This window comes from Podarcis gaigeae (assembly GCF_964106915.1).
Source record: "Podarcis gaigeae genome assembly, chromosome: 6".
Taxonomy (NCBI): domain Eukaryota; kingdom Metazoa; phylum Chordata; class Lepidosauria; order Squamata; family Lacertidae; genus Podarcis; species Podarcis gaigeae.
Window position 1 is genome coordinate 52,296,731 of NC_139682.1, and position 23,599 is coordinate 52,320,329.

General features: G+C 43.4%; 1 protein-coding gene and 1 long non-coding RNA gene across 7 annotated transcripts in view; one reads left to right on the forward strand and one right to left on the reverse strand.

Moving 5' to 3' along the window:
- Positions 1–23,599, reverse strand: part of LOC310846209 (phosphatidylinositol 3-kinase regulatory subunit gamma) — a 251,809-nt gene that overhangs the window by 87,055 nt on the left and 141,155 nt on the right. The gene's annotated exons all lie outside the window — the stretch shown is intronic.
- Positions 1–23,599, forward strand: part of LOC310846295 — an 82,323-nt gene that overhangs the window by 36,104 nt on the left and 22,620 nt on the right. Inside the window, exons 1-3 of one of the 2 annotated variants that reach the window (XR_014565231.1) lie at positions 4,152–4,646; positions 15,630–15,770; positions 17,564–17,656. This is a non-coding gene — a long non-coding RNA (uncharacterized lncRNA). Of the gene's footprint in view, positions 1–4,151; positions 4,647–15,629; positions 15,771–17,563; positions 17,657–23,599 lie in introns of those variants that run through there. The other variant, XR_014565230.1, reaches the window with a different exon arrangement.

Consider the following 23,599-nt stretch of genomic DNA (forward strand, 5'->3'; position numbering starts at 1 on the left):
TTGACAAATGCTGTCTCCGAAAGTTTGATGATGTCATCACTGCACTCTCAGTGGAAAGTTCCGTTGACTTTAGCCAAAACTGGACAAGGTCTCTATGTTGTATTTTCCTAAGGGTGGCCAAAAGAGCATGAATAGCTTCATATTTACAGCAAACATGATGGTGATAGAGAATACCTATGTGAGATACAATATATATATATTTTCAATCAGTCACTGGTAATTCTATTCTGTGGCTCCCAAGGCCTGTTTGTAAAAATATAGTAATAACCTATTCTTGCAGTTAGATCATGAGTTGGTTGGACAGAAGGAGAAGAGGAGCAGAGCATGAGGAGGTAATGCAAGACAGTGTGAGGGCAGCAGCTGCCTAACAATACTAGCACACAGCTTCACCATTTCATTGCAGAGCTTGTGATTTGGGCCTCACATGATTGCAATAAAATCACAAGAGCAGCCATCTGGGTGTGTATGCATATATTTGGCAATCCACAATGGTACAGTATCTTCACAACACTGAGACCTTCTGATAGACTAATCAAAATGTAAAACATAGAGGACACTTGAAGTCTGCTAGTGCTTTCACTATATTTCTCCTCATTAACATCTCGTATCAGTGTTGTGCTAGGCACTGTGCAGAACACAGAAATCATACAGAGCCTGCTGAGAGTTCTTGCAGCCTACAATAGCCAGGCATGACAGGGATGGACAGAGGCCATTGGGTAGTTGACAGTTAAGGTACAACAGAGGAAATGAGGGGCTGCTGTGGTCTGTATACTTATGGAAGTGAAGTGCTCTGAAGCAAGAGACACCTGTGATGGTCTCAGGAATAATCAAAATAAGAGATATTTGTCAACCAACTTCTTAACTATGGTAGGGGCAAATAGTGGCACCTTAATTCAGATGGAGTTGCAAAATGAGCCTTAAAAGCCATGTTTGATGATAGATAGATAGATAGATATTCAGATCGATCGATCTATCTATCTATCTATCTATCTATCTATCTATCTATCTATCTATCTATCTATCATTTATCTAATCTATCATCATCATCATATATACTGTATTGCAATAGGCCCCTCTGAATCTGTGTGTTCTCTGAATGTGTCTCACGCTCAGAACAGTTTGAGCAAATAATTTATAGCCAGCTGGGTACACATAGAAATGCATAGATGCATAGAACAACACTGTTACAAGTAACCATATTCTGTTTCTGACAGCAATGGCCGATAAGACCAGGTAGTATATTTTGTGACCAAAGACACTGGATGAGGGTGCTGGAAGCATGGTGGTAGGTGATGCACAGTTGATGACCCACCCCAGTAATACCTCCAGCCACTTGCTAATGATATTAATGGAATGTACCTGTGTGAGGAGCTACTAGCCAGTCATCAGCTACACACCATGGCATTGATCAAGCCACCCCATGCCTCCAACAAGACTCCTGCCATTAAGAGAATGGGGCTCTATTCCCCACCCACAATTTGGTTCCTGTTCTGCAGTGGCAGACATCCTGTATCTGCCACATCACCTCCTTGCTATTCCTGCCCTCCTACAGTCTACATTCCTGTGACCTGATACCTGCACCAAATTCATTGAAAGAGAATAGAATGTAAGCAACTGCAATCTGGATATGGTGAGGTTGAAATTCTCTCCACCCACCTCCCCACAACTCCCCGCTCTGTCTCCACACATACACCATCATCCATTTGCATAAACTATTAAGCAGCAAGCTAAATAGATGTGGCCTCTTTAGGCTGTAATCCAGCGCTGAGATGAGCTAAGCGCACAGCACTTACTGCTCCATGTAATCAATTCCAGTGCAGCACATTCATTATCGTTGCCTTTAGCATTAATATGTCTCATAAAGAAAATGCTCCCATGTGTTGCCCAAGGCCTCAGCAGCTTGTTCGCTGCCCCTAGTTCTCTCTGATTCCTCCTTTAAAAAAATAAGTAAATTAAAAAGCAGCTCTAATTATTGTCCCTGCTTCCATGGATTCCATTCAGCCACTGATCTCCATGTGTCAGCATCGGTTCTGGGCAGCTGTGTGAGGTGAGCTGGGGGCCAGGAACTATGGGATGAGCCAGAAGTCAGGAGCGAAGGACAAAATCAGTAAGCAGGATCACGGAGCTAAGCCAGGTGTCAAGACTGAAGAGCAAGTCAGAACTGGAGGACACAGAAGACAGGATTGAGGTGCAAGCTAGAGGTCAGAACCAAAGGACAATATATGAACACACCGGAGCTCAGAAATAGGTTCAAGCAAGACTCAACTGGCACAGCAAGGACTGCGCCTGCCTGTTCAGGAAGATCCAATGGCCAACCTGGGTGGGCAGAGTCAGTTCAGGGCCTGAGGGTACTCCACTGAGTAGCTATTCACATGCAGTTCAGTGGCTCACCACAAGGGGAGCCATCCTGATGGCTTCCACCACTCCTTTCTTATGTGGATATAAGTTTCTGAACAATGTCAACAGAAGCTTGGTGAGCTACACAGTGGTACCTCGGGTTACATATGCTTCAGGTTACAGACTCCGCTAACCCAGAAATATTACCTTGGGTTAAGAACTTTGCTTCAGGATGAGAACAGAAATCGTGTAGCAGCGGCGCAGCAGCAGCAGCAGCGGGAGGCTCCATTAGCTAAAGTGGTGCTTCAGGTTAAGAACAGTTTCAGGTTAAGAACGGACTTCCGGAACGAATTAAGTTCTTGGTACCACTGTATATACACTAATGTTCTCTGCAGGATGCAGCAGGTGATTTTCCATGTCTGTCCCTTACAGATTTGAGGATCTGGTATGCTCTAATGTGCAGGTAACGTGCAATCTGCATTGTGCCATGCACCAGCCCAGTCTTCATCTGCTCTACAGACAGTTTCTGATTCAGGGTTGGCACATTGGGGAGTACTGAGGAACAGCATCAACTTATAGCTGCCACACACCATTCTGTTTAAGCAAGAGCCACACGTTCTATTCCCATTGCTGCTGCTTCAACCCAAGTGGAGGCATGATTAACTGCACTCCAGGCATGGCCAGAGTTGCAAGGCATTCATCTTAACATGTGAACCACTGCTTCGGTCAATTAACCAAGGAGGTAAATCATGGGTGTCTCTAAAGCCAGATCTCCTATAATAAGGGAGCAAAAATTTAGGTGGCCAGAAACAACTGGTGCCTAGAGCAGTTGGTCCTTGTGACTGGGTTGGTGAAGAGTCGTTGCTGTTTTGTTTTACGGTTTTATTTCACAGTGGTACTTTTAAACCTTGTACAGTGAATTGAATGCTGGATGAGTGGCACAGAAATATTTAAGTCCAATAAGATTAGTAAACGTAGCAATGTAAAGATAGTGATGACTTCCAGGTATGCATGCCCTCTGCCATCTCTGTGTTAGGAAGTGCCTGAATAGAAGACAAAAGGAATGCACCACCATTACAACTGAGTGGATCAGTTCACAGGCTCCCAAAAGAGGCAGAGATGCTGTTCAGCGATAGAAGGAAGACAGACCAAGGCAAGAGGCAGGTTGTCACAGCCAGAGTGCAGAACAGCAAGGAATCATCATCATCATCATCATCCGGTTGTGGAGGCACAGGGTCATGGCCACACGGCCACACACTATGCCACTGGCCAGGGGGAGTCTCTGTAAGTTCTGCATTGTTTTAGCTGCTGGCCTAGCTCTCATAAAAGAAATAAACGTGCATTAGACAACATCAACTAAGGTGTGCCATGCCAGGGATGTGTGCAAAGTAAGGAATGTGATCAGTAAAATAAATCCAAATGAATCAATTTTTGGCATATTCAGTATGAGAAAGCAGAAGTTGTCTCAAGCCACTAGCCACTCCATATCCCAGAGTGGAGTTCAGTCATGGACTTTTCAGTAGAACGAAGTCCAAAGTTCCCTGTCGAGGTGAAATCTGGTGTGGGCAAAACTCATCCCTGCCCTCGTGCTGCCCACCCCCTTGAGCTCTGGGCCTCCCCAACAAGAATCCCCTGGCAGAGTAATGTATGAATGAAGGTATCAGCTGGTAGTTGCCGTGAAGAGCTGAGGGAGGGGAGATGTGAGGACAACACTGAGTCCCCCACCTCCCAATTTCAATCCCCCTAAATTGCTTACTCTCCCATTAGGCTGCCTACAAATGTGACTGCAAAATTGGGGGGCCATTTTTGCTCAGCTCTGCTTTTCAGCCTCTCCGTGATAACAGGCTTTTAGTCCTCTGATACAAGTAATTCCACACAATGGCTGGGATCCAAACTCCTTCAGGTGCCTACAAAGAGCGTCTTTTAAGGTGCCTGTGTGTACACAGCAGCGCTTCCCACTTTCTTCTTCTGCTTGACAGCAGGTCTTTGTGCCTCATAGCAGGATGTTTCTGAAGTTGCTTCAGTTTTGGAGGCAGCAACATGGTTTAGTTTAAAAACTAATGAGTCCCATGACTTTTTTTTTTGAGAAAGACCATTTAAAATGTTTGACCTCACTAAGGTTTAGAAATCTTCTGATCTGCATTGGCCATTGTGACAAAACTCCAGGATAATGAACTTGATAGAATCAACACAGGCTCATGCCAGATTGTCAGAATATGTCTGACAGAGTGCATCAGAAGGCTGATAAATACACTGCTCTCTGATTGTATGAATGGTTGGAATGTGTTACACTTCCAGCTAAACTAAATGTGAGTACAATTAACATGAAAGCATTTAAAAATGCCTAATAGCAGCAAAGAACGAGTTCAAGCAGCATCAGGACTACAGGAAAAGGAGAGGGAGACATCAGCTCTTCCTCTCCACTGTGATCATCCCGTTCAGACTTGCAAACAGCAGCAGGGGTGGCAATTTTTCCAGACTATGGCAGGGGAGGAAAGGGTTAAGCTCTTCTCTGCACTCTCTGAGCTCTTGATGTTAGGACTCGCCTACAGCTGCTATACCTTTTTATTTTTTTAGAAAAGTATTTTCATTGCATTCATGCAATTAATGTCATGCCTAGTTTAGCCCTTAATCAATGCTGATCAGCTTGAGCACCTACACTGTAGCATGGAGTCTGGATTTCCCTTCCTGCTTTGATTCTGGTAACAGAGTTAGAGTGGCACTGATTTTGGGTTTAGTGGTCTGCGTTAGTCTTTGTTGCTGCATATTAGCATGGATTTCTGCGTACCAGGAAGTTGGGCTTGAAGCAGACAATTAGTGGGCAGGAGTAGGAACAATGGTCAGTTGAAGAATTCTAGGAAGTGTCCATTTAAAGGATCACAAAGGCACTACCTTCTTCCAAGGTGGCAGGTTCCAAGGCCACTTACACTCTGGCACCAGTGCACTCCCACTGCTGGTGTTTGGAGCTGTGTATATGCAATATTACCAACAACCTGTAGCTTCTTGAGAAACACTGCTGTTTGATATGTTTTCCCCTCAAATTACCTTCCATCTGATTAGAAAGCCACATTCACTTCGCAGATGACAACTTCATAAATAGGAGTTGGGGAGCTGCAGGTGTGGGAAAACCAAATAATGTGCACCAAGTGAAGACATTTCTGCCTCATCTCTGGTGTACAAAAATGTGCAAATGTGACCTGAAATGCAGTCTGGGAAGGTGGCCGGGGTGGGGTGGGGTTTGACCTCGCTGTGTTTTAAGCTGCTAATATGTACATAGCCCAAGTCTCTTAAAGCCGGTGACTGATGACTTAATCCAAATGGTTTGTTTCTCAAATGCTTTTCTGAGTGTTTTTACTCCCCTGTTTCTAGCCAACGCTGCTATGCAAAATTGCCACAAGTTCTTTTTTTTCCAATACCTGATGCGTTTGATGTCCGTTTTCTCCCTCTGAAGAAATCAATGTCTGTATCAGTAGATGAATGTATTGGTTTTGCCTCTCCAAGACAAGCCTTTTCAAACAAGATGGTATATTCTGTAGCCACGTCATTTTAATTAAAAATATACCAAGGAGCTATTCATACTGGGGGCACATGAAAGGTTTCAGCAACATGCCCTGGAGCAGTTCAAACTTAATAAAGTCAAGGTGGGCCTTGGAGGACACCAGGCCTGCCTTTGATGGAGCCAAATAGATTTATAACATCTTCTAACAGCAAAGAGTTTTGTTCTTAGCAAAGAATATTTGATGGGGTATATGCAACGTAGTGGGAAAAGAGTCATGGGGGTGGGGGAGAGAGAAAAGGAAGACTTTGTTGTTTTGTTCGTTAGAGAACTCAGCTAGGAAAGTGCGGCTTAACCTCCTCTTTGCTTATACTGTAGCATGTTTAATTTCAAAACAAGACTGGACCAGAACACAAACTCCAGCCTGATTTATCTAGTCTTGCTTCCACCTGCGATGTCAATTTGACATCTTAGAAAGAAGGCAAATAATCTAGGATAGGTTAGAAGGAGGGAAGAAAACAATAACTGATAAGAATATTTACTTTTACAGCACATAAAAAGTCCAAGGGGATGGCCAGTGAAATTTGTAGGCAACAGGCTTTGTGACATTACATGACCTTCCTTTTTTAATCTGCTTGGCTATAGCAGAGAGCACGAGAAAAGTGGCAAATTCAGCTATCAGTTGAGGAAGTATGCTAGCCATGTTTACATCTTTGTCAGCTAATGAGGCCCAAGTACCTTTATACAATATCCACAGCTGCTGTGGCTTTTGCTTTCCTTTGACCGTGCCATACTGTCCCTTGCAAAAAGCTAGAGAAGTCTCTCCATTTCTGGCAAATGTCTCAGTTCATTCAATCAATAACTGCACCAGAAAAGGGTTGTTTGAAAGCCTTTTGATCAAAGATATCGTGTGACCACAGCACAGCACATGACTCCCTATGGCATCAGAGAAATTCAGCCAATGGCAGCCAGAGGATATGACAAGTGGGTAGATGACTCATTTGAAGGATGCTCATGGACCTGCTGTGAAACCTTGAGGTCTGTTGCAAGTGTCAACTTCATTGAGACAGCAACTCAATCACATTTTATTGGATTTAGGGAATCACCTGGTAAGAGTAAGATAAGGAAGACTGAACTAACAGAAAAGTGATAAGAGGAGAGAGGGAGGTGGACACTCCAGGAGATTTGACAGCGAACAATATTTGCTGTTCTGGTGGGTCACCATTATATGAAATTATATTGTTCTACCAAATATATATCACACACACATGCATTCAAAAAAAGAAGAAAACAGTAAATATTGTACACTGTTATGGAGTTTTAAATTTTATACGTGTATATTTATTTGGCATATGCTATAGTGGTAAAAAGCTTGGAGGGAGAACTGAGCATGGAGGTTGGCTCAGGTGGTCTACATCTTAGCCAAGGCCCTGTCCACTAGGGCATGAGCGAGTGAGAAGAGGAGGTCCTTGCAGTTCACAATTCTCATGTCTCAACCCCCAAGTTGCTGGTGGTATGGCAGCAAGCCAAGCAGCTTTTCTGCTATGTGTAGGGTGGGGCTGGAGATTGATATTAAAAGCTGCTATAAAGAAAAACTAAGCAGGCACTAGCAACCAAACCAATGAATATGGTAAGAAGCTGAGTTAGATGGCATGAAAAAGGTTGGACATAATGAAAAGCATATTAGAAAATAATTGGGCCCAACTCTTATCTGAATGAAGCAACTGCATATTTTTACCGCTTCCCTTGATTGATTGATTGATTGACAGACTGCATTGACTTGGGGATGTTTCTGAGCCAAACCATGGCTTAGCCCTGGGTAGTGCAGCAGGGCCGACGGTTCACCCCGTACAGGGGCTAATGCAAAAGGAATATTCTGATGACTGCCTTTGTGGGAGCACTGACATTGCATCAGGACTTGAACCAATCTCACAGAGCAGTGGTTCCCAATTAGCTAAGTACTGTTTTCCAAAAGCCAAGCCATAGACCCCCTACTTTTGAAAATGTCGATACCTCTGTGGTAGTTTTTGTTCTGTGAATGGTGCCACCATACCCTCCAACATGTCCCAGTGCAAAATTGGGCTGTGCTCTCATGTGAGTTATGTGACCCGCATGAGAGTACGGCACCCAAAAGATGCACATCTGGCTGCAATCTCACACGTTTTTGGGCTCTGTGTTCTCATGCGAGATGTCCCAGACAGTTGATAGATATGTGCCACGGGCCTCCTGGAGGACCTCCAATTGGGACCACCCTGGAGGGCTGTGGAGTTGGCTGGGTGCTGTGCTAGCTTTTGTTTCTACAGCTATTGTTGTGGCATGGAATTTGCTGCTGAGAGTACACAGAACCACATTTATGCTATGCCAACATTAGCCCAAGCATAGAGGGACCACAGGATCATCCTGAAAACAAAACTTTGCTCGACTGTAAGAATGCAGATGCTTAGAGCTCCGATTAGAATCACACAAGCGCACACATATATATGAAAATAAATAAATCTGACATACTGTCAATGTTTAGATTATTTTTCTTTTCTTTTTTTACATTTTCACAAGAGCAGGAAATTAGAGGGAGCAGACAATCATTATTTAATGGCAGCAGAAGCTCAGTTTCAGATGCATATCTAGGCAAATTCTTCCAAGCATAGCATATACCCCCTCCCCCCAATATGAAGTGATTGCTGGCTTGGCATATACATCACCCCTGAGAGTCAAAGATAAGGGAAAGCTGTGCAGGTCAACCCGAACATGAATTGTTGATAAAATCTACCGGTATATAGCACACAGCGCAGTGGATTAGCATATATGTACAGAGGAGAGAGCAATGGCATTGTAACATTTATTACAGTGAGCCATGAATGAAAACCAAGCATCAAACAGAACATGCACACTGTATGAGAAGAACAGGTCAACAGGGATTGGGGGGCACGGGGGCAGTTTTGCTACCAGACAGGTAGCATCAGACTTTGACAAATGCATTTTCATGCCTGAAGTGAAGAACAAGATGGTGCCTCCCTTCCGTTCAATGCACGAAAGTCAGCTGAACTGACAGATGAATCTTACTTCAAAATTGATAACGGTATAAATCAGTATCCATATATATAAATCAGTATCCACACATATAAGGGAATTCTAATTAAAAATAGCACATAGATGGCATCACACACCAATACAGATTTCTAAAATAACATCTGGACACTTGCCATATTACTGGCGTGGGGGCAGAGGTACATTTCCTCCGGTTTATACTGGGATTGCTTGCTGATTTATATATTTGGATTAACGTTTAGAGGGACATCTCCAGTATATTTAGAAATGATATTGTAATGACCCGCCCAATTTTCATTGTTAAATCTCTGCAATGGCTATGTGTGTAATTCATGCTAACATGGATGCTGGCTGCAGCCAAAACATTGATAGTGGAACGGCGGAAAACACTGAAGGACGTGCAGTTAACACTTTGGTACAAAAATGTGTGGATACTAGTGATTTCAGACAAGGGTACTCACTACATCACAGTGGCTCTCCCAAAGGCTGGACCGGTTCTGTGCATTAAAGAGTGTGTGGAGGTGTGTATAGTTGCTCTTTACTAGGACTGTAAAAGAAGGATTCAGACAAACATCTGAGTGATGCAGTCACTGAGTGTGGGAACCAGCCATTTGACTTGCCTGGCGCTACCAAACAACACCTCCTGAAATTCCTTTGCAAGGTGTGTGGTGTGGCAGGAAGAGGAAAGTTGTGTTCTTACACTTTGGCTATGGCATGTCACAGCTTGGCTATGAAGAGCTGTATCTCAGTGGCAGGGCATTTTACTTGTGTACAGAAGGTCCCAGACTTAACCTTTGACATCTCCAGGTAGGCATGGGAGACACTTCTATCCAAAACCCTGGAGAGCCACTACCAGTCAGTGTAGACGATATTGGGCTAGATGGACTTGACTCAGTACAAGACAACTTCCTGTGTTCCTAGGAACTTTGATTACTTGATTTCACCTCTGCCATCTTCCCTTTGGCTGCTCCTCAGGAGCCACCCAAAGGGAATGACAAGAAGTGGCTCAGTCATGATTTGGTAGAAAAGATTCAGGATTGAGACCAGGGAGGGGGAAAAATATTGTCAGGAGAGTTGTGGCACCTGTCACCAATGGAAGTGAGACCTTGCCATCACAGGTGGTTAGGATGCTGAGGCTGATGTAGCACAATGCTATTTGTTGTTGGTTGATTCTGTGCCACAGATGGTCATGATTCTGAGGGTGGCAGTGACTTTTGGAAGAAAAAGAGAGAGTAATTTCTCTTACAAATGGTACATAAAAACAAAAAACAAATAAACAAGTCATCACTGAAGGAAGCTTAATTATCTGGCATATTAGTCCCAGGAAGACTGATTAGGGAGTAGGTAGAAATAATTGATCATTCAGTTCAGTAACTGATTACTTTGTGCTGTAGTTTATCATACAGTTATGTCACTACTGTTGGCTTAATCACTGGACCCTCATTCCAGATATGGAGGAACTAGTTGTAGTGACTCAGTGGAGAGGTATAGGCACTCCAAACATGCTCAGAGGTATCCTACAATCAGCTTTTCAATAAAGTTGTCTCAGCTTAGGTATCGTATAGTATGGTAGGCTCATACTCCAGAAACCAGGGGACCAACTTAACTAAATTTGTAGGATCTAGTCCATAAACTATATTATACTCAGTGTTCTCTAATTATAGATGGCTGGATATATAACCATGACTGGATGTGTGAGACACAGTAATCTGCCAGGACAAAGGGTTCAAAACCAGTGGGAGCAACTGGGAACTAGCTGGGAAAGAGCTGTTTTGGATTGAGAGTCAGAACTACTACTGCTCTGAGACTAGTATCATTTGCCCATATGCAATTCCTTCTGTGTTCATATAAGGCCTGTGTAACCTGTACATTCCCTAAAACAGTAAAGTGACACTTACAAGGACATGATAAATCTCCAGTGCAGGTGGGTGTTTCGATGTACAGTTCTAGCAATGTCAGCTTGAATCAACATCACGACTTTGACTTCTGCATCAACCACAACTACTGCCTCCACAATGAAACCGAAAGGAAGGATAGCTGCTGGCATTTCCACCTCCAGCTAGCAGGGAATGTATGTAAATTAACCACTACCAGCACCATGCTCCTGTAAGGCTGATAAATGGGAAAAATAGGGCACTTGTCAGCCACCTAATAGGTGTCTGTGAGCTCAGATCACAAGGAAAGGGGCTGAATGACAGGATGGGTAGGAGACATGGACAGATTATAATAGGCCAGTTGGAACGATTACACAAGAGACCATGCTTGCAGACTCTGAACTTTATATCTTTTCTGCTTTTTAAAAGTAAGTCTCTAGATCTCCAGGAAGTAAAGTTATGAAGCAAAATGTGCAGCCAACTTTTTGAAGCCATTTCTGGAAGATGAGCCAGCCTGGCTGCTCATACTTTTCAGTGTTTTAAGCCAGTGAGTAAAGTCTGAATTATGTTTGATGGGTGTTTGAATGCCAGGCTACAGGAATCCCCAGGGTCCTAAAGAGCTGCTATTTCCCTTGCTCTTTAATGCACTCTTCCTGCTTATTTTCCAGTCCTTGAAACTGCTGTAGCTTGCCCTTCCTTTCTAGCAACCAAAATTCACATTTCTTGTGGTGGGTTCATTTGATATCACATACACCCTATATTTTCAGCAAATACAATTGCACAATAGTGCAAATGGGTGTTAAATAATCCTCCTTCCCCACAAATGGCAAATGCAAAATGTGAAAATTTGGAAAGAGGCTTTGAGATGTCTCCTGCTGTGTAGGAGATGAACTCCAGGAACTCATTAAGAATTCACTATATAGTTAACTTACAATGCAATGGTAAACATGTCTGCTCCTAAGTACGTCTTTAGTAGAGCTTGACGTAGGGACGGACAGGATTGCAAAATCAAACAATTCCAACACAACTGAATTATTATTAATAGAATAAAAATGATTCCATAACATTTAAAAATCCATTTTGTTATCTCAGTGATTTTGCCATTGGGAAAGTAAGTGGAAACAGAGTTTGTCTTTTTTTTGTACTGAGAAGTTAGGAAAACTCTGACTGTGCTTTTTCTTACTATTTTACCTATAAGAGTAAAATCATCACTAAAATGAAAGCAGTTCACACTGCTTTCCACAGTCCCCTATGCCCAGTGGCTACAGGCCTAAGTTAATCAATCCTAGGAATCAATCCTTTGTGCATACGTACTAACCTGGGAGTAAGCTCAGCTGGGCACAAGTGAGTCCTATGCATTTAAAATATACAGTAAACATGCCAATTTAATATTCCTTGAAGCCTTGAAGCTATACAAATTTGCAAGGAAGGAATGGCAAAAAACATGGTCCTTTATAGTACAAATATAAATTAATGGAACTGAAATTTGATGCCTGTGATTCATGCACTGTCCCCTTTTGCAGGCATTGATGCCTCTTACATCTTCACAACAGTGAAACTGTATTTGCTTAGAATATTTTTTTGGAATCCACAGAAATTTATGATTAAGACACACATGAAAAAAATTATGTTTATATCATTTATATCAGGCTTCTTCTTCTGATTCCTTTGTTCAGGTAAAGTGAAATAGTGTACTTCACCTGAATTTCCAGAAATTATGGCATGGGATTTTGTGAACATTTCCTGTTTTGATCTAGTTCTGCCCCTTTAAGACCAAGCTTGTGTGGCCTTTGCCAAAGGGGATTGAACCCATGAATGAGTACCTTGGCACCCTGCATTCAGCTGGCACAGCACACGTCACTCACAGTTTCCACAGCTGATTGGAATGTTCAGAACTGTACCCAGCAAATTGCGGCTTGGTGAGGGTTTCGGAGAAGAGAATTTGACACTGAGCAGATTAAGAAAGCTATACTCACTGTATGCCTGGAGCCCTGGTATGTTTCAGAGGGCTCTTCTTGCATCTCAGATTAAAAAAAGGCAGTGTAGATACTAATTTCACAGCGACGTGGTTGTTCATATTCTGCCTCAAAGAGACTTAGCCTTTATGGGTAGGATTCACCTAATAAGCCATGCCAGTGAAAGCCCTGTGGAAAGCCCATTGCACAAGTGGTAGGCCTTGCACCTCCCTCAAAACTGGCTCAAGGGGGTGGTGGTGGTGGTGGGAGAACTCCCAGAACAGTAAATGGGCAATGCCAGTGCTATTTTTCTAGAAAAAGAGGTGCCAGAACTCACCATGAATGCCTCCCTTGTTCTCTTATGATGGCAATGGCACCCACCAGAGAGGTGCTGGAACTGAGTTCCTGTGAGTTCTGGCAGAATAAAGGCCCTGGGCCATGCCCTTTTGGTCGCACAATCAATGGAGCTCACAGCCCTAACATAATAAAGATAATGGATTATTATTTGTAAGGAAGAGAGTTCTGTTGTTTGAGCTGTCACCTGCCTTCTCAAGGAATACAACCCAGAAACAGGCCTATTCTCAGTGTAGGCTCAAGGTCAGCATCCTAGGGCAGCTACTGTGCCCCACACTGTGCCGCCAGCACTGTCACCTTCCCCATGCCTTCCACATAGGGTAGTTGGCTCTGTGAGCCTCCATTTTACTTTCTCACTATAGCACGGAATGATGCTGCATCTGGTGCTCTGGAGCACTGCCAGGGTTGGGCTTTGGATTTAAATGGCAGTCTGGGGGTCCAAAGGCCCCCTCAAACCTGGAGCTGGCCCTGCCTGTCCTTCATATGTTATTTAGCAAAACTAGGCCCATTTTGCAGCCTAGTTTTTTTTTTTTTGCAGAAGGAACTACTAAGGGAATTTTATAACCAGCAAATTCTCTTCCGCAGAGTCAACTGTGCTACAGGCATGCGGCGTGTTCTCAATTCCCAATCCTCTGCTGTGTCGAATGTTTCCAAAACTCTTGCAGTAGGAACAAAGTGGGAACAGGACACAGCTGGGCTGGTCCGATCGTCCGCCAGCTGGGAAGGCATGAAAAGGGAGAGCTGGCAGGACTGTTTTTCACTCTGTTTCAGAGTCTGACGTTCATAATGTGAGGAATGGTTCTCTTTCAAAGGACATGAAATGGAAATATTCCCCTTCTCTTGGATGTTTTGGAAAGTGGATTTCTGTTTGAAAAACACCTTTTGGGGCAAAGAGGTTTTGCACCAAAATTCTTTGCCAGTTCCTGGAATTGCTAAAAAGCAGAAACAACTGGAGAAGGTCAGGAAATGAAAACAGCTCTGGGACAGCAGAACATTTCAACTTAAAAGCTGCCCGGTGACAGAAAGATGAGTTACAGAAGCAGAACTTCACTTAGAAAATGTGGACTTGTGTAAATCCCATGAAAAAACACACAAACTGAACCTGTGATTTAAAAGTGGGAAAGCAGCAGGAGGGAAGAGGGTAGGGTGGCCATGTGGCCGACTTTAGGGAAGGTAGCTATTTGAAAGGCTATTTGAAAGGCTGTCCATGTTAAGTCGTGGGTGAACATATCAGACGACACAGTGATTCTTCAAACAGCTCTTGTTTATTCACAGGCCAGAACTGAACTGAACTGAACTGAAGGGTTCAGTCAGCCTGCTTATATAGAGCTCCACTAGAACGCAACAGTACCCATTTTCTGTAACTATCCAATCACTGAACATCACTTTCGATCCCTTATTTGCATATGTGGACCTAAACTATCTACAGTATCCCCCTGCTGGCCCAGGGTGAGAACTTCAGTACATAACAGTCCAGTCCAAGTTTAAATGAACCATTAGATGGGTCAGCAGGAAGGACCTTGAAATGCAGACTCAGCAGGCACACAGGTCAGCTGGTCACAATCTTTCCCACTGCAGTGATATGTACTGTATTTATATTTCAAAGATAGCAATTACTTCTAAATTTGCACCTACACATATAAACCAGCATATGCAAATATAATGTAAACCAGTGTCCTCTTTTTACACTAACCTTTCCTCTCTCTCTCTCTTTTGGTAATGCATGTGACCACTCTAGAAGAGGATGCCAAGACCTAGGCCTGCCTGCACTCTCTCTACCCACAAAACTGCCTCACCCAAAGCTGCCTTTCTTCTGGCAGGCATTACTTTTGATCATAGAGCTTGACTGAAAGAAAAGCTTTCTGCGGAGGAGGGTTTTCTTTGCAGCAGAGGAAACTGGGAAGCAGGAGGGGAGGATTCAAAACTCACACCAACCTTTTATCCCCACGCAATTGACAATATGTCTATTGGTCTGCCACCATTTTATCTATGCTAGGCTCTTAACAGACTGGTAATCAATGACCAAAGTATGCCAACATCTTTTGGCTTCCTTCTGTTTATGGTGGGAAACCAGTTAAGTTACACACACACACACACACACACACACACACACACACACACACACTTAGGCCATACACTGCTGAATTTCAGTCTGACCAAGTCATACTGGCCTGGTATCCACATACAGATCCAGTTATTCACAATTTCAGGATGTATGTGGCCCATGTGGTCCCTGTAAAAAGGCCTCTCAAAGTGTGTGTGTGTGGGGGGGGAATGTTTGTGGGAATGCAATTTAGCAAATGACAAGGAGATATAATTGCAGGTTTTTTTAATTAATCAAAAATTCTCATAGGACAAATGTGGTGGAGAGGTGTGCCTTTCTGTGGCTTAAGGGTCAAGAAAAGCTCAAATGTGCATGCCCAAGTATGTCCCAATGCTGTGTGTGGCCTGTGGCTCCCTCCTTTTGGAAGCTCTGTTGTTGCAGCTGATAGCCAATGCAGCATTTACTTGCTTATTGGGAAGCAACTGCTACTTGACTTGTCAACTGTCCTTCTCCCTTTGCTAAAGGAGGCTTACTGTGGGTTTATGTGTGCCACGGGTTCACCACCGCTGCTGACTGCTATCAGAAGTGGACTTCATGCTACAGAAAACTGGTAAGAAGAACTATGCAAGCTTATGACTTTCATATAACCTTTCTTCCCGGTCAAGGTAAACTGCTTTCTCACTCTTACACTAACCCAAGTTAGAAAATGAAAGGGGGAAAAGAAACCCCCAACACACCCCAAATGTTTGATCTGATGTCTTAAGGTTTAAAACCCACGCCTGATGGCTCAATATACCCGGTTGCTTCAGCCTTTCCTTGTATGTGTATTGCAAACTCTGTATCATTTTAGTTGCTCCCTACTGAATCCTTTCCAGTTTGCTTGCATTCTTAAAATATGCTGACCTAAACTGGCCACTTTCCAGCTAGCCAGTGCTGAGCCGAGGACCAATTTTTACCTCCTGTGCCTTGAATCACATTATAGGCAAGTTCGTCCGAGAGGTGCTTCTGAGGAATAGGCTGACTAATCAGACAAATGACTGGGGGATGTCATTTGCCCACTGATAATTTGCCCATTCTGCCAAATCAAATACAATTTTGACTCAGTAAGTTCTCTTGCAAGGATGATGTGTCATCAGAAGACTTTTGCTTCTTGTTGACAAATGCTAAAGTTTAATCTGTCTTGGATGGGTAGCGAGGGTGTATTATCGACAGAGCTTCTTCCTTAGGAATGTTGGAAATGTTTCACTGTGGGTACTTTCTAACTCTTGAAGCAAGGGATGTGGTAAGACACTGACCTGGTTCACACATCACACTAAACCAAGCCATGGTGGTGTGCAGGCCTCAGGAAACGGGACTGAAGCCATTTTATTCCTTCCTGTTCATTCTGCTGTCGCACTGTGCTAAGCCATGGTTTGGCTTAGTTCTTCAACTGAGGCTGGGTTTGTGGTTTTGCTCTCTCCAGACTAACAACAACCTGCAACCAAGATTTGTCCTATGGTTTATGGCTTGTGGATTATCCGGGAGAGCTACTTCACATGCCGGGGTTTGGATGGTACCCTAAGCCAACCTATGTTTTTGGCCTAAAACTCCCATGATCCCTAGCTAGCAGGATGAGTTGTTAGAGATGATGGGATGGGAATTGTAGTCTCAAAACATCTAGAGGGGCAAGTTTGAGGAAGCCTGGCTTAGCTCAACACAGAGCAGCATAGCAGCAGAACAACTGGGGAGCCTGCACATTCACATGTTCATGCTAAGGTCACAGTTTGGATTAGTATTACACGTGAATCTGGTTAGTCTCGCATTTTCACAATGTGTTTCTGGATAACCATGGTTGACAAGGGCCATAAGTCAATGGAGATGAATGAGTAAAGAAGAAACATGATACAAGTTAGTATTACATGCAAATTTAGTTAGTCTTGCATTTTAGAATATTATTAGAATGTGGTCTTTCACACTTTAAGGTTGCAGTTCTAACCCCACTTACCTGGGAGTACATTTAATGGGACTTACTTCTGAGTAGTCATGGTTAGGATTGATGCCTTTCAGGGGAGTAAGGCTGAAATGAATCCTATTGGTCTCAGTGGTGCTGACTTCTGAGTAGACATGTAAAGGATTGCACTATAAAATGCATGTAGGATTGCTAACCATAAGCACGTAAGTGACTCAATATATTTATTTATTTGAGAATAGCACTGATCATTGCTATTTGTCTAAGGGAATTCTATCAGCTGTATCTTAATGTGAGCAGGATGACTGGACTAGCTTCTGTGTGGCCTATATCACTTTGGCATCCCTACATTCATTAGTCTAGTCTCCCATTTCCGCATTATTCTGTAACTCTTAAAAAATTCCACATGAAAATTCACATCTAAATACATATTTTTGAATATGCAGTCTCAAAAAATACGCATTTCTAAATGAACTTTTTCTAAAAATATGCATTTCAATACTTTTTCAGGTACGAACTATACAACAGAAAATTCAGAGAAGTGTGAAATCTTAAGGATAATTATGTTTCAATCTGCACATTACTCTGGGAGCTGCAGATCAGGTCAGTTTTCTTTTTTTTTATATATAAAATATTTATTAAAATTTTACGGAAAGACAAATACATACATACAACGAAAAGAAAACAGAAAAAACAACATAGCCAAAAATACAAAGAAAATACAGAAAACAGAAAATACACAAAAAGTCATAAAAAAGATAATAAAAAACATAAAAAAGAAAAAATCCAATTTTTAACTTCATATTTATTTAACCCTCTTTCTTGGCTTCCTCACACCTCCTTTTTTGTGTTCCCCTTTGCCCAATCAAGTTCAGCAAATCCTTACCCTCTTTTAAATCTCATTGGTAATTATATAATTCAACCTATTATGTCTCCGATCTTTCTCCTTATAACTTAATCACTTATACCATATTGTTTAAATTTGACATAATATAACTCTAGTCTTTACCCTTTTTTAAAGTTCATTTTTGCATACTCTTTCTAACTTTGTCACTAATGCCATATAAAAATAGATCAGGTCAGTTTTCTATCAGAATTCAGATAAACTGCATTCTTCCAGGATCCCACTTAACAACACACTTCATTCTGGCCAAATGTCCTACTTTTCTATATATTCTTTTATGATTCTTACCCTTTAAAAAGTTTTTATTTTTAAATCTGATCATGTGCACCTCCACCTATGCACCCATTCATTGTTTCCACTCCCCACCCCCACATTCTCAGCAAAGTTCTTGGCTAGTTCAGAACCTAGTTTGCAGACTCTCTTCCCCACATCCCTGTGCAATTTACATCTCCCAACAAAAATGTGCAGTGTCAGTGGGGGATACACAGCTGGTGATATGCAAATCTACAAGAAGTAACAACCTGAGCCTTAAGAAAATTAAAGAATAGCCCACTAAACATGAGAGGAGGAGGATCACATATGGATGGCAAAACGATGGGCGAGAAAAGAGAACAGGAAAAACAGGTTAAGATCAGCAACAATGGGGCATTGCTCTGTGTAAGGAGTTTTGGGGAAAGCATAATTTTGCGCTCCGAGAAAGATGACATAAAAGCACATTTGGATTTCTTTTAGCTAACCATTTTTAGTGCAACCCCCGCTCCAGCATTGTTTTCTGTGCTTTGTTTTTCTTTTCTTACTCACAGCCAGCCATCAGACTATACCCCAAAGGTAAGGCGTGCTGCTTTAAAACACATCCCATTATCTGGCTTAATTTGTGGTCTAAGTAGTTGGACTGTTCTCGGGACAATGTTTCCTCCCTCTCCCTCTCTCTGGCTCCTCTGGAGTGTTCATTATTATGTGGCTGCATGAAAAGCAGGCAATGAGGTGGGAGGCAAGGTCACAATAGTGGACCTGGGACTCTACAGCTTGCTCATTAAGGACAGGCATTTACAACAGCACACGCAGAGCCTCCCTTCCAGAGACAGACACTTTCAAAGCAGTAAGAGATGAATGACAAGGCCTCTTGAGCAATATGCACATCCAACAAAGGGGGCATCTTGAGCTCTGCAGGGAAAGCACTTTGTACTTTGGAGAAGTGTTATAGAAATAACCATCATAATGTTTATCGATCAATTGTGTTTAGGATTTTTAAAAAACCTGCTCCATCCTAGTATCCACTAAAACGAAATCTGATACAAGATGAAAAGTACCCCACGCTGACTTAACTCCCTATCCCAGTCACTAGAAAGCGGGCTGCATTTACAGCACGTCTGAAAGATGCTCAGGTTTCGATACTGGTAAGATTTCGAAGGGGTTTTCATTATGGTGGAGTAGCAAGCTTCTGTACATGCAAATCTGGTGAAAGGGTGGTACTATCAAGACTCTTCATTGTTTTTTCCTTTCAACAGGGCTACTAATCTTAGAGGTTGTATTAGAGCAGTGCAAGTCTATGCGTATCTATGCAAAAGTAATTCATTTTGCTCAATGTGGTTTGCTACCAAGCACGTAGGAGCAAAATTGCAGCCTTATGGTCAGACCTTATGTGTTAGTACTCACAAGCAAGTCCTGCAGAATTCAATGGGGACTTACTCTCAAGTAGACACACCTACTATCACAGACTTAGCAATGTTGGGGTTTTCAGTTACTAGCATGAAAGATACAACATCAGGGTCCCTGGATGTGGACTTTGGTGCAACAAGAAAAATGATCCTTTGAGCTTATGCCTATTATGGCCACTCTCTATTTGTTCTCCAGCAAGCCAGGCATGGAGGGGGGCACATGTGACAGGCTGGGGTGCCAAGGCCATGCCAGCAACAGGGACAAGGTCCAGTTCTCTGCTGATGTGGGAAATCCACTGCTACAGCATCTCTGATAGCTGGCCATCCAGCCTTAAAAAGCTGTAATGAAAGTCCAGTACCTTCCAAAACAGCCTGTCCCACTGTTAAACAGCTCACACCATCAGAACATTCTTCAAAAAGTTTAATCAGAATCTTCTTTATTATAATTTGAGCCTATTGGTTTGGATCCTACCCTTTGGAGAAACAGAAACCAAAACTGCTTCCTCATCCATGCATGATGACCAAGAGTGAGAGCAAGTTCAGATAGTGAATTCAGAACTCCTGATCCATAGACATTCGTGCTAGGCTAGCCATCAGACCGCACAATCTTGCAAAGGCAAAAAGCTTCGTGCGAGCAGGCTTTGCTTTGATCTCATTAATTTATTTACATCATTCCCATATATGAAGAGCAGCAACTTTTTTTTAATGTGCAACCTTCCAAATGCTACACTTTAGTTCAGAGCCCAAAGCCACAAACCTTCTCCACAACCAGAAATTATTCAATGGGGAAGGGTTCCCAGACAGCATCATTGTAAGGTCACTCTACTTACTGACTTCAGGCTATTCAATACAAATAGCTTTCCCAAGTTTATCTAAGGCTCCATCTTCTGTATATTCTTACCAAGCCTCTCATCTAGAAACATTCTACCCCCTCAAGAAAGAAATGCGAAAGACGTGAGGTGATTGAAGCTGGAGAGAGAAGGGAGTGGGAAAAATCTTTCAATTAAGGCCTATTATCTTCCCAGAATGTTTGGAAGTATGCTTATTTTACCCATGGTTGGATAAGTGATTCCTATGGCTTCAGGCACATTGTGAATTGCAGAAGATGACTGACAGAGACTGATAATTATAGTTAATGATGGCCTTAAAAGATATATATGTGTATATATATTTGTGTGTGTGGCTGGGTTGGGGGTTGGAGGGTATAATAAAATGAACTCATAATAATTACATACAGTAGAGTCAGAGAGGAAAAAAGTGGAATCTGGGAGAGTATTGCAGAAAGCTTGGACACTGGGGAATACAACAACAAAAACAAGAAAACCAGCTAGACAACAAACGTGTTGGGCCAAAAGGCACTTTAATCATGGGAGAAGGGGAAAATGACCACACCAGGAAGCTGATCTGCTCTGAGGCTGAATTGGGTCTGCTCTGTTCAGCCTTCCTGGCTGAGCTGGTGTGAAGCTGGTTTTGGAGTGTGTGTGTTGAAGAACTCCTTCATCATGGTGTTGGGGGAGCTTAGCATTCACGCTGGGGCATTCAGTCGTGGCAGTCATAGGGCTGTCTCAATACATAAAAGACTCAACTCATGTGGCAGAACATATTCTTGATCTGGTTTTTGCAACAAGGTTTAAAGGCAGTATCCCACTGGTGAGTCTGCTTCCTGGATGAACCATTTCCTGGTGAGGTTTGGTTTGATAATGGCAGTATGCCCCTGCAGGGGTGGGAGAGCCATTAAGATGGTCCATCTTTGGAGACTTATGGCATTTGATAGTTTCCTGAATGCTCTCAGAGATTTTCTGACTGACATAGTTGACACTCCTGTTGATGCTCTGGTCTCACTATGGAATAGGAATATGGAAAGGACTCTTAACAGTATCACTCCTTGGGGCCTCTTCTGATTTGGTATTCTTGGGAGCTGCAGGTAATGAAGCAAGAAGGATGATGGCTAGAGCACAGCTGGCATAAATCTTAGGAGGAATTTGACCAAACTCTACCTTTTCTGGACAAGGATAGGCTGGCTACAGTTCTGCTCTCATATATAACTTCCAAGCGCTAAATTCTGTGAAAATGTGTGCAAGTGCAGAATTTTAGAAGTTTTCATGTGAATTATAGCAAGCATTGGGATCTCTGGCCATTGGCTATGTTTGCTGGGGCTGATGGAAGATGTAGTTCAACAACATCTGGAGAGCCCAAGGTTCCCCCACATCTGAACTATAGCAATATTTGGTGATCATCATTCCAAGCAAAATAGTTACATCCAAGTCTATTTAAGGGACTTGAAGAGAAGTCAAACAGATGACTGTATCAATTTTGTATTTTTATCAGAACTCTTTGCTGGAACTCATAATCATCCTTTCCACCATGTAAATATTCTGAATTTGCCCTCCATTCAAAGAGGAGACTTCAGGATATACAGTCTTGCAGTGTATTCCCAAGGCAGGCCAACAAGAGCTGCTGTTGTAGTATTAGGTCCTACAGAACTTCCCCTCCTGCTAAACTTTCAACAGCTAAAGGGTTAACTTTAAGTTAACACCATGGAAAAGGTTTCAAGTCCTTAAAGTGCAGGCCAATCCATAACCTTGTTCCTTGCTTTCCTCCTGAATCAACCCAATCCTATTTGACAGGAGGAATCTGTGAGAGTTAATGAAGCAGCGAAAGGCTAGGAGGATCTCAGAACAAAACTTCATCACAGCCAATCATGGAACAGATTATCCTTCGCCTGACTGCATTATGATGACATCACCCCATCGCCTCACTGCAAGCAGATCAGTCACCCATCCCTGTTATTTCCATTTCTAGGCAGTCCCTGGCTGGATTATTCATCGGCTATCTTTTTAATCTTGACTCTGGTTGAAATGAACATCTGAAATGTCTTTAGAAGTGTCACTCATCATAGAGATCAGGTCTCTCAAAAAGGTGTGACTTCATCCCTTTTGTAAAGGTCCAAAGCATCTGGAAACAAAATTCAGACTGGCATGTTCACATGGGTCATTGCCTGCTAATCCAGAATGATTTTCTCATGATGGTCAAGGGGAACTGCTACAGAAAATATGAATGGGTAGCAGATGCAAACACCCCTGCTCGTTTTAGATCTGTTTTTGCTGAGCTGTGTTTCGTTTTAAAGAAGGGCTTTGTGTTGACCAAGACAGGCAACAACTTCTTCCTCCAAAAGTGGAAGAACCACCTCAACATTCACATATTGGTTTTACATTACGGCAACATGAAACATCCTGCAAAAAGATTGTTTTCTATAGTGTTTTAGGGTTTGTTAACTTGTGATCATTTGCCTCATCATTGCAGGTTATACACTCAATCTGGTCTTCACTACAGAGTGGGCTGGGAGCCCTTCAAAAGGTGGGAATGGCTCTGTTGTTAAGGGCAGGTGGGCTGTTCATGGACAGCACCTGGTTAAGTTTGGATTGGCTCTGGTTGAGTCCCCTGCTATTGTAGGAGACCCATTAAGATAGTCCACCCTTGGAGACATATGGAACTCAAGCTCCGGTGCCGCGAGTTCGATCCCCGATGGCGGCGTCCGCCTTCCCGCGCGCCCTCTTCCCGGGCTACTTCCAGGCGGGGCCGCCCAGCCGCCGGCGCAGCGCCTCCCGGGCCAGCCCGCTGGTGGCCGGATGGGGCTGCTACGGGCAGGTGCTGCCCGACCCCGCGGCGCCCGGGCAGGTGAGGGGGAGGGGCCGAGGATAGGTGGGGCAGAGGGGGGCCAGGTGAGGGGCCGGGGCCCAGGACAGGGATGGGGGAGGGGCGGGCACCCTGCCTTCCCTCTGGCTGCCTGGCTGCCGCCGGGGGTGGGCAGTGGGGACCCACCTCTCGCCACCAACGGCACCCCTCTTTGCCCCGCAGGACCCGCCGCGCTTCGTCCCCTGCCGCCTCCCGAAGGCCGTCGGAGAGAGATGGACGCCCAGCGAAGCCGCCCCACTGCCCCTGACGCCGCCCAAGGCCAGTGAGCGCCCCTCGGGCAGGAGAACG